This window comes from Periplaneta americana, chromosome 6 (assembly GCF_040183065.1).
Source record: "Periplaneta americana isolate PAMFEO1 chromosome 6, P.americana_PAMFEO1_priV1, whole genome shotgun sequence".
NCBI lineage: Eukaryota > Metazoa > Arthropoda > Insecta > Blattodea > Blattidae > Periplaneta > Periplaneta americana.
This window is the reverse complement of record NC_091122.1, coordinates 103,882,229-103,893,606: the sequence shown is the minus strand read 5'-3', so window position 1 is coordinate 103,893,606 and position 11,378 is coordinate 103,882,229.

Below are 11,378 nucleotides of genomic sequence, written 5' to 3'. Positions count from 1 at the left end.
ACCCAGGTGTTCCCACCTTAGTCCCAGAAAAAATAGAAGTAAAATAAAAATAAAAATGATAGCTATAATGTAGAATTTCATCGAATTATTTTTTTCTTATGCTATTTGCAAGCATTGAAAATAAATTATTGTAGTAAGTTACTATTCATGACAGCAAGCTAGTCAGAACAGCAGTCCAGTAGCAATGATGCTACAATACTTTAGCATCAGTCTATAGCTGGTAATGGTGTAGGACAGTGTTTCTTAACCGCCAGGCCCTGGCATCAATTATACTGAGCCGCGAGATATTCTCCTGGAATTTATAATTTTACTTCTCTAAGCTTTGGAATGGTGAACGGGAGAAGAGTTCGGAGTAGAAGAAGATATCAGATGATAGACGACATTAAGATATTATGTGGATCATATGTGGATACTAAGAGGAAGGCAGAAAATAGGAAAGATTGGAGAATGCTGGGTTTGCAGTGAAAGAACTGCCCATGAGTAGAACACTTATGTATATATGTATGTAAGCATTTTTCATGAATAAAATATATATTATAGTGGAAATATTCCTAGGCGAATAATTCTCGTGGTTGTGTCGAAAAGCGCAGATCCAGATCGTCTATAAACTTTAAATTCTATAGAACTAAATAACATCTGTGTAGTAAATTTCATTGACCAAACCACTTATTTTTTAATGATGGGAATTTTCAGACTTAGAAATCTTTCAACGCCCGCTGTTTATGATCAATCATAAAAAATTGCCTGCAAGCCGATTACAACAATGGGCGGCGAATCCCCTGTTCTCAAACTGAACGAAATAACATCTGTATTGCAGATGTTAGTGACCAATTAGATGGGAAGTATAAACAAAATTTGTTCACTTAAATTGAAGATTAAGGCAGCTGTATCCGGTTTTCTATATTGAACAGTCATAGTGAATACTGTCTCTTCGCAAATTCGCATTACAGTGTGTAAGTGCTTGTTTCATAATCCGAGTGTCGTGATTTTTTTAAAGTAATAGACATACTTATTTAATTATTGATATAAATAAAATACAAGGGACTTTGCTTAATTTTGGTATTAAAAAATTTCTTACCGATACTGAAGATTTTTGTGGTATAATTAGTGATGCATCCACCTCAAGTCCCCAGAGAGATCTTCAGGATAAGCAAAAGGAGAGGGAAACTACCAACGCACAGAAGAAAAAGTATGCATTCACTCGTAAGTACATGGACAACTATTTAAAATCTGTAGTGCTCGGGAAAAGTGGCACAAGTCAAAAATGTTAATTTTACAAGAGAAACAAAAAAACTGTCTTCATACTGGTTTATGTCCATTTGATTTTTTTCTGTATGAATTATTGTAATGGCAGAAATACTTATGTCTCTTTTCCCAAGCGAGCAGATGTTCCTTAAGTTGTCAATAAATTAATGAAAAATGTTTGTGGAAACTGACTTATCTCACTTTTCCCAAGGATTGCAGAAATGTGATTTCATACAATGCCCTGACACTGACCAATTGCCATGACCTCAATGTGTCATTTGTGCTACTGTTTTGGGAAATGAAGCTATGAAGCCATCGCGGCTGTTTCAACATCTCAACACAAAGCATTCCGATTTAGTCAACAGAGCCATTGATTCTTCATGCGTAAAAGAGATACTCTTAAAATAGACAAGAAAAATATTTGAATGTTATTTTCTTCCAATATTTTCCAAAGTTTTTGTCTTTTACATTGTCGTATAGTTTCTCATAATCTGTAAATATCAAATATACTGTATCGGTAAATTAAATTTTCGCCTCTTTTCTATGATCTGCCTTAAGGTAAAAACTGGGTCTATACATTTTCTTCCTTTCCTGAAAGCATTTTGGCTTTCATGTAATTATTGCCCTGCATACTTATTTAACTTATTTTTTAATATGTTAGTTCTCTTTCGTCCATAGATTTTTTTAAAGGTGGACTTGAATGTTTTTTGTCCCGAAAATACAACAGATTTCTTTGTCACGTTTGAACTTCATTTATTTCTTGTTTGAAAACAAGTCTACGAAACTTACTTCAGCCTCAGATGAGTTCCCGTTGAGAGATTAATCAATGCATATCTTCTTCTTCTTCTTCTTCTTCTTCTTCTTCTTCTTCTTCTTCTTCTTCTTCTTCTTCTGCCAATACACAGTTTTGGGTTGTTTCTTGTCTGTGAACTACAAATGGAATTGGTCCATCCAACGTCGGTGAGGTCTGCCTAAATCTCTTCGTCCTCGTGGATAGTAATACAAAAGGCTCTTAGGTAAACGATTTTCAGGCATCCTAAGAAGGTGGTTTCTCCATTTACGTTGATAATGTTGGACGTCTACGGTCATCTCCTCAACTTCCCACTGATTCGCTCCTAATGCGGTCCCAAGGTAACTCCTGTCAGTGATCGTAGAAATTTCATTTGTGATGCGTTGATTCAATTTATTTCCTTTTGCCGCAGTGTCCAACATTCACTGCCTTATAACAGAGCTAGTTTTGATATTATGTTGTGAAATCGGATTTGGACCTCTTTTCGCATTTGTTTATATAATATAATTATATATATATATATATATATATATATATATATATATATATATATATATACACACATATTACGTATATTACATCTTTTCAAACAATTATTATTGTACTATATTTTGAAGCTTAAAGTGTTTAGTGCTGGTGAACGGGAGAAGAGTTCGGGGTAGAAGAAGATATCAGATCATAGACGACATTAAGATATATGGATCATATGAGGAAACGAAAAGGAATGCAGAAAATAGGAAAGATTGGAGGAAGCTGGGTTTGCAGTGAAATATCTGCCCTTGAGTAGAACACTAAATGAATGAATAAAATGAGTGTTTAATGCAGCCAATAAAAGTAAGCTTATAATGGCTTTTTTTTAACTTGGTTATTTAACGATGCTGTATCAACTACTTGGTTATTTAGCATCAATGAAATTGGTGATAGCGAGGTGGTGTTTGGCGAGATGAAGCCGAGGGTTTGCCACAGAGTATCTGACATTTGCCTACGGTTGGGGAAAACCTCGGAAAAACCCAACCAGGTAATCAGCCCAAGCGAGAATCGAACCCGCGCCCGAGTACAACTCCGGATCACCAGGCAATCACGCTACTAATATCTGACCTCGGGAGACCAAAGCTGTAGTTAAAATTGGTACTGTACTGAAATATAGGACTGTAGGGAAAGAATATTGACTTACCTTCTATCTAGCGGAAAGCTCTGTCTGTTCTTTTACGCAAATCAGTGAAACAAGCAAGTCCCTTTCAACTGTAGAGACGTTACTGAAAGTCAGACTTGACGGATTCTTGCACAAAAGTGTTAACACTCTTTATATATGCAGTCCATACTAAATGTCGATTTTGAAAAAAAAAAAATTGGACCAGACCAGTTTTTGCACCGAGATCTTCAATTGGTCGTGAAAATAGTGCGTCAGAGTGCAATAGTGAAAGTGATAAAGATTGTTATAATAGAGCTTCTGTTAAAGTTTCAGCTAATTCCACTAAAATCTGCACTAAATTAGAAACACGTGGTAGGCGAAAAATAAAAAAAACATTGGATAAATTCATACTCGTAGATACTGTACGACGAAATAGAGGATAAGATTTTTTGTTCGTTGTGTAAGTTAATATGTGATAACAAATTGTCTTCAAATATAATTTCAACAAATAAGGATTTCTGTAATGCATTCGTTAAAGATGGCTTCAAGAACTGGTCCGTCGCTCCATGACGAGTCAGATCTCACGAGAAAGGAAATTTGCTTAGGTGTTCCATTAGTGCAAAGAATTCTATAGAAAAGAGGGTAAATATTTTGTCATCAATTAGTCATTCCAAATCAAAAGAAATGCAGGCCACTAATATTTGTTGGAAAAAATTGTTACCTCAATATTCTTGGTTTGCCAAGGTTTAGCCCTTCGTGATCATGTTGATGAGTCTTCTAATTTTCGCAATCTTCTTAAATTACGTCCCGAAGATGTATCTGTACTGAAATTATGGCTTATCAGACGAGTTACAAGTGGATGCCACATTACATAATTAACGAAATCATAATATTGTTGAGCATGTCTATTCAAAGAATTTTAATTAAAAATAAGAGAAAATGATTTCTTTTCATCGATACTAGACGAAACATGTGATATATCAGCTAAGGAGATTTTTAGTTTAATTATTTTTGTTTTATCCCCTTCTCCTCATGCTCATTGCCCCTGTCTTCTACTCGTCGTGCTCATTGCCTCTGTCTTCTACTCCTCGTGCTTATTGCCCCTGTCTTCTACTCCTCCTGCTTATTGCCTCTTGTCTTCTACTCCTCGTGCTCATTGCCCCTGTCTCCTACTCCTCATGCTTATTGCCCCTGTCTTCTACTCCTCGTGCTTATTGCCCCTGTCTTTTACTCCTCGTGCTTATTGCCTCTGTCTCCTATTCCTCGTGCTCATTGCCCCTGTCTCCTACTCCTCGTGCTTATTGCCTCTGTCTCCTATTCCTCGTGCTCATTGCCCCTGTCTCCTACTCCTCGTGCTTATTGCCTCTGTCTTCTAGTCCTCGTGCTTATTGCCTCTGTTTCCTACTCCTCGTGCTCATTGCCCCTGTCTCCTACTCCTCGTGCTTATTGCCCCTGTCTTCTACTCCTCGTGCTTATTGCCTCTGTCTTCTACTCCTCGAGCTTATTGTCCTTGTCTTCTACTCCTCGTGCTTATGACCCCTATCGTCTCCTCGTGCTTATTGCCCCTGTCTCCTACTCCTTGTGCTTATGACCCCTGTCGTCTCCTCGTGCTTATTGTCCTTGTCTTCTACGCCTTGTGCTTATGACCCTTGTCGCCTCTTCGTGCTTATTGCCCCTGTCTTCTACTCCTCGTGCTTATTGCCCCTGTCTTCTACTCCTCGTGCTTATTATCCTTGTCTTCTACTCCTCATGCTTATGACCCCTGTCGTCTCTTCGTGCTTATTGCCTCTGTCTTCTACTCCTCGTGGTTATTGCCCCTGTCTTCTACTCTTCGTGCTTATTGTCCTTGTCTTCTACTCCTCGTGCTTATGACCCCTGTCGTCTCTTCATGCTTATTGCCTCTGACTTCTACTCCTTGTGCTTATGACCCCTGTCGCCTCCTCGTGTTTATTGCCCCTGTATTCTACTCCTCGTGCTTATGACGCCTATGGGTATTAATTGACCACAGGCGCAAGCGCGCTCAGTGTGCCTGTAGCTCTCGCCGGCATATTAGACAAGAACATACCAAACGAACGAGCTAGTCTACTAATCGGGAGGTTAGTGGAAGCCATAGGCAGGGTGTGCAACGCTTACACTGAGTAAATAATGTGATGGGGATGGACATACATGATCATAACTTATTGAATCATTGAGGAAGTATTCCTATACTCGCAGAATTCCAGAAACTGTTGTCAACTTCATCAACCTACTATAAACATCCCTGTCAAAACCTATGAACTTTGATGATAATTTATTATATAGTATTTTATACATTTAAAAATGATCAATTAAAAAGTTTGTATCCAGCCCAGACTTAGACTTATTTCTGAATATCTCTTGTTCTACCAATATTACAAAATATAAATAATTTACAAAATCGTTATATGTTTGATTATAATTTTATAAACAGCTTTCCCAATGACGGGACTGCCTCATTGGACAAAGCATAATAAACATATTGAGTGAAAACAAAAAAAAAGACCATAAAAGAGAAAGGAGGGGAACGAACAAAAGGGAAAAGTAAGTACAGGAAAGATAATAGCATGCATAACAGGCCTAAACATAGTAAACAAACAGATTAGATATTCGAGCAAAATTCTCCCTTTTTAAGAAACAAAGTACAGATGGTATTTTAAAATGGCAAGTGATCCTCTGATAGCGGCAAGGGAAACATCACGAATGAAGTCGTTGTTCAGCTGGAACTTCTCGCAGGAACTGGCAAAGAGGCGAGGTATTGTGCCCCTAGCGCCAACCATTAGCCCAACTACTTCAATGGAGGTGATATTTCTCCAAATAGAATGGAACTGTGGGCTCATAAATTCTGCATTTTTCTGCGTGGACGTCAGCGGGCTGTTGTTCCTGTGCCTCGAACCTGACTGTCGGGTCGATAATGTAGGTGGATGTAGAACCTGGTGGAATGGCAAGCATGTCAATTCGCCGACAGGATCCCTCTTGAGAGATGCCATGGACTTCTTCATGCACAGTGAAACCTTTCTTCCTCAAGGCTTCAGCAATCATGGACCTGATTCTGTGATGTCTAGAGTTCCGCAGTGTCTCACTGAAAGGACAGGCACCCAAAACGTGGCCAAGAGTTTCAATCTCACTGGCGCAACGACGACAGTGGTTTCCGTCTCGGGACCTTCCTGGTATAGCACGCAGCGGACAAACATTAGCTGTCATTTTAAGAGCTAGTCTCCATTCACTGCTAGTGAGGCGATCAGGTTGTCGGATCCATTTATTGACGGGAGTGAACTCCTTATAGAGGATGACGCCTTTCCCTTTCTGATTTAAAGAGCACCAAGATTGAAATGCTCGCTCCCTGAAATCTTATCTCAATTTTTTCACTTGAAGTGAATCAGAAGAGATGTTTTGAAGTCCAAGTTTATTTAAACAAACCTCAATTTCATTAGACAAGTTGCGACAGGCGTTTACATGGATATTTTGGGATCGTTGTAAGCTCTGACATGCATTGATATGCTGCAAAAAAGCTTCCCAGCTAGATTTAAATAGTCCCAAACCCTTGTATTTTCTGTCAGCATAAAGCATGTTGTCTGGTGTGTCGGTGGGAAGCTGGACTATTTCCTTCAATGTGGTTTTAATGAGAACATCGGCATCAGAAAGAAATTTGGCTGGTATTTTATTTAGTGGTGTTGTTTGAAACTGATAAATCAAAGTAGGGCAGATGTAGCTGCATAACATAGAATATTTCTGATGATGTTGTAATAGAGGAGTTGATGCAAGGATATCTAGTTTGTTCTTTAACTTTTCCATACACTTGACTGCATCAAATACAGTAGAAGTGTGGTAGCTTACACCGAGATATTTTATATTTTCTTCTGGGACAATTGACAATTATGTAGGGCCTATATCTATTTTTTGTACGTCTTTCTCTGTTGACCTACTGTACATTTAATCATGGATATTGTGAAAATTATAACTGTTCTAATGCTCTCAAAATACGCATTTCATCTTTTTTCATCTTGTTATGAAAATTATAACTGTTGTAATGTTCCCAAAATACGCATTTCACCTTTTTTAAAAAATTTCACATACAGACCTAACGTGGTCTGCAGGGGACACAAGATTTTACACATTCCAGATGTTGTGGATTTTTTTCACAATTTTTCACCCTGTCCTTGATGCATATTGACCTGAAATTTAAAAAAAAATAGTAGTAACATTTTTCATGAACAAAATTTCCTGGGTCTGAAGAGATTAAAGAGCAGATGTCTGTTGGTTTTCACATTGTTGACAAAAATTTTGATATCCATGAGTTGTTTTGCAATTTCTATGAAACATGAGCAGTTGGTTGAATGGATTATAGTCACACATGAAAGAAATTGAACTGAGGACTATTCATATTCACTGCTTGGGTCATTTCTTGAATATAGCTGTCCAAGATCCTTTTAATAATATTTCAGTAGTAAGAGATACTTTGTCACTTCTCAAAGATTTGATTTTCTTTATTCGTGGATCACCAAAGAGATCGGAAAAATTCAAAAGTCTGACAAATTTTCTCTCCGATTCTCATGACACTGGAGTAGGTCAAGGTTTAAGGTCATTCTGACCACGAGATGGTGCCTTCGTGTTGTCTCTCTGTTTGCTTGGAAAAAATTTATTAGGTTCTCCTCTAATTTTTTTAAGACGTACAGGATGAGAAATCTGATGCTGGTACAAAAGCTAAAAGATTTTTTAGAACATATGTAAAAATTTGAGACTATGTTTAATATTGAGATGCTAATTTTTATCTTTCAAAGAATAAAGAAACTTAATTCAGAGCTTCAAAAAGTGTCACTAAATTATCACCTAACTTTACTTCTGTAGATATTATTTTGTCTTCTATAAAAGAGAACAGGAATACTGATGCATTTTTGTCACTTTGGAAAGATACTAATGAAAAATCATATAGTGCAATTAAATCCCCATAAACTTACATGACCAAGAAAAATAACATTAAAATTAAGCAGTGGCGAGACATGTAACTTCTTAGATAATTTAGGAGAGATTCCGTGTTGTATATTATGAGTAAAGCCCGGATTTACAAAAAATGCATGTTTTATGTAAGCTGGTTACACTGCTTAAACTTTTCAAATATTCATTTCATGACATCGATTCCAAATAATCGTACTCTTTCCGTGCATGTTTGCATGTTTTGAACTTTTTCTGGAATTGAATGAATGCCTAATACATATTTTGAATATTTTAGATTTAATAGCATTTATTTAGATTCTTATATTGTATATTATGTCCTTTTATCTGGTTTTAGTGCATTGTATAGCCTATTATGTTAACTTGCAAAATAGGGTCTTTTATGAAAGTTGCTTCGTAGAATCTGGTAATTCCACGTTATTATTTGTCTATTGATAAAGAAAATAAACAAAATAAAGCTATTATGGTTTCGTGACTTCCTACCTGACGACTACAGTAGCGTCTTTGGACTTTCCTATTCCTTTGTTACACTGGAATTTCCAGCCTCCGACTCTCGCTCGTCAAAAGTCTGAGGCCAAAAATTGAAAGAAAGGAAAGCAGAAGCAGCATCCTTGCAAACTGCAATTTAGTATATATTTGTGTCGAATGGTTAAGTGTTGTTTTGGCTCCTATTAGAAATCCAAGCAGAGATTATCTTGTGTCTAAATGGACTGAGAGAAAGGAATTCCTAAAGTGGAGGATGATGTAGTTTATTGTGATCATTGTAATAAAAACGTAAGTAGGCCTACATGTGTATCTTGGTATGCTCGGTAGCATCGCGGTTAAGCCAAAGTTCTTCGCTTAACTATGCGCCAGTCACTTCTTGTGATGTACTAAGATCATTTTCTGTATTCAAGAACGTGCTGTCAAAAAAAAAAAAAAAAAAAAAACCGCATGAGTTTAAGTGGAGAAAATTTTGAGAAATTAGTTGTAGTACATTGTTTCAAAATTAAATAAAATATAACATAATGTAGAACTCACTTTTGGTACAGCATATTTTTACAGCTTTTTCGCTTCATTGTGCATGTTTTTTATCTTATGATAGACCATTAACCCATTTATGCCCACTGGGTCGTTAACGACCCAGTGATTATAATTTGTATAAAATATCCCGGTAGTGTTATATTGTGACTTCTATAAGTTAGGTTGGTAACTGAGAGTGTTGTCTTGAGTTATAAACATGTGTGTTTGATTAGTGCTGCAACATTCACATTTTATTTGAAGCTATCTCTCAGCTTGCGTAATTGACTAGAATTCTGCAGCACATAGCTAATAATTTCTATTTGTTGGCATGGAATGTGGCTCATTGTCGAGCTTCTGAATACGAATCTAAAACATCAAAATGTAAGTAATACAATATATCCTGATAGCATTGTAACAATTATAGTAATATAGCAACAATGACAATAGTTTTTTAGAGTGGGTCGTTAACGACCCAGTGGGAAAATGAGAGGTACCATTTTGTCGCTTAGTAACATTTCTGTTTTTATGATTCTTTTTCGTTAGTTATAATTTATTTTTGTTTTGATATACTAGGGAGGGACTGAAAACTCATGAAATAATATCTGAACTTGAAGTGACACGAGGAGCATATCTGGAGAAATTGATGTTTATATTGCACCACCTGTACATGGAGAAAGCGATGGGGATTCTGGAGATGAGGAGTGTAATAATCCAGACTGCTTGACGAGGACATTCTTGGAAGCAGAAGGTGAGGTAAGGTTTTCAAATGAAACAAGAGATGATGAAAATGTTTCTCCTGAGTCTACATTGGAGGCTACGGTATTGTTGGAAGTAGAAGCTGAGGTAGAGACTACAACTAAAACAAGAGGGGATAAAAGCTATAATCCAAGATCTGTACTGAATACAAAATATATTCCGCAGTGGAAGAAGAGTCAGCCCCTCCCTAATTTTCCACAAGTTTATAATCCTGTCCAGTCGAGTCATCCATTATCACTTTCTAAAGACAGTCCTCCAGCTGAATATTTTGACAGTTGTTTCAAATGAGTTTGGCGTGCACCCTATAGGAACAGCAGATCGGTACTCAGCCAAAGAAGAGAAGAGGATATCCATTACACAATCCACCTCATCAAGAAATACAATAGTTTTATGGGAGGTGTTGATCAGATGGATCAAAACATAGCAGCATACAGAATTGGAATAAGAGGGAAAAAGTGGTATGTTCCAATTCTTTTGTGGATGTTTGATGTCGCCATGAATAATACATGGTTAACAGCAAGATCAAAAGGAAGTTCCTTGGATAATTTGTCATTCAGACGGACAACTGTAATCACTATGATGCAGAAATATGAAACACCAGTATCTTCACCGGGGCCCAGAAAGCATTTGAATCTGGGAAATATGGTCGCAGGTCCAGCACATTGCAATGCTGGACACTTGCTGGCGGTTGGTCAGCCACGTCGCCGATGCGCTATCTGCAAAAACAAGATTACTAAAGGCTGTTCCAAACCTTCATGCCCGGCTCCGCTTCATGACAAGTGCGTCAGAGAGTTTCATACATAACGTGGTAATTATGTGTTTGGATAATATTGAGTCATTTATATTTTAGGTACGTATTTTTATGACTAAACGTTATGTGAATATTTACTTGTACACTGTAAAATTATAAATATTACATGTAAAACATCAATAATACGTTGATTCAATAACACAAAGAAATAATATTCACAATTACTGTCGTTACATGCAGTAATTTAGATATAAATAAAAAGAAAGAAAAAATGTATATCAGATTTTCCCACTGGGTCGTTAAAGACCCAACCTGAAAAAGGGCCTAAATGTAAAGATTCATCTGAGTTCGCTCATTTACAATTAAAAATGTATAAAATCAAAAACTATGTGTGATATTCACAACATTTGCACAAAAATAAAGTTACGGGCATAAATGGGTTAATGCATGCATGTTTTAAATTTGATAGTGGATGGAAATCCGGACTCCAGTTATGAGGTAGTGGATCAAACAGCGGCTACTATCCGAAACAGTATCACATCTTGTAAAAATAGAACGGTTTTTACTAAGCTTGGAAGATAATATTTATGTTATTTCTATATATGGTGACGATTTTGACGGCGTAAGACTCATTCTGCATAGAGACATCTTATTGGATGTAATAAAACAACACAATGTTACACTAAATAGTTCTGAAAGTGTGGTGCAGTATTTGAGCAGAACAGATGATACGT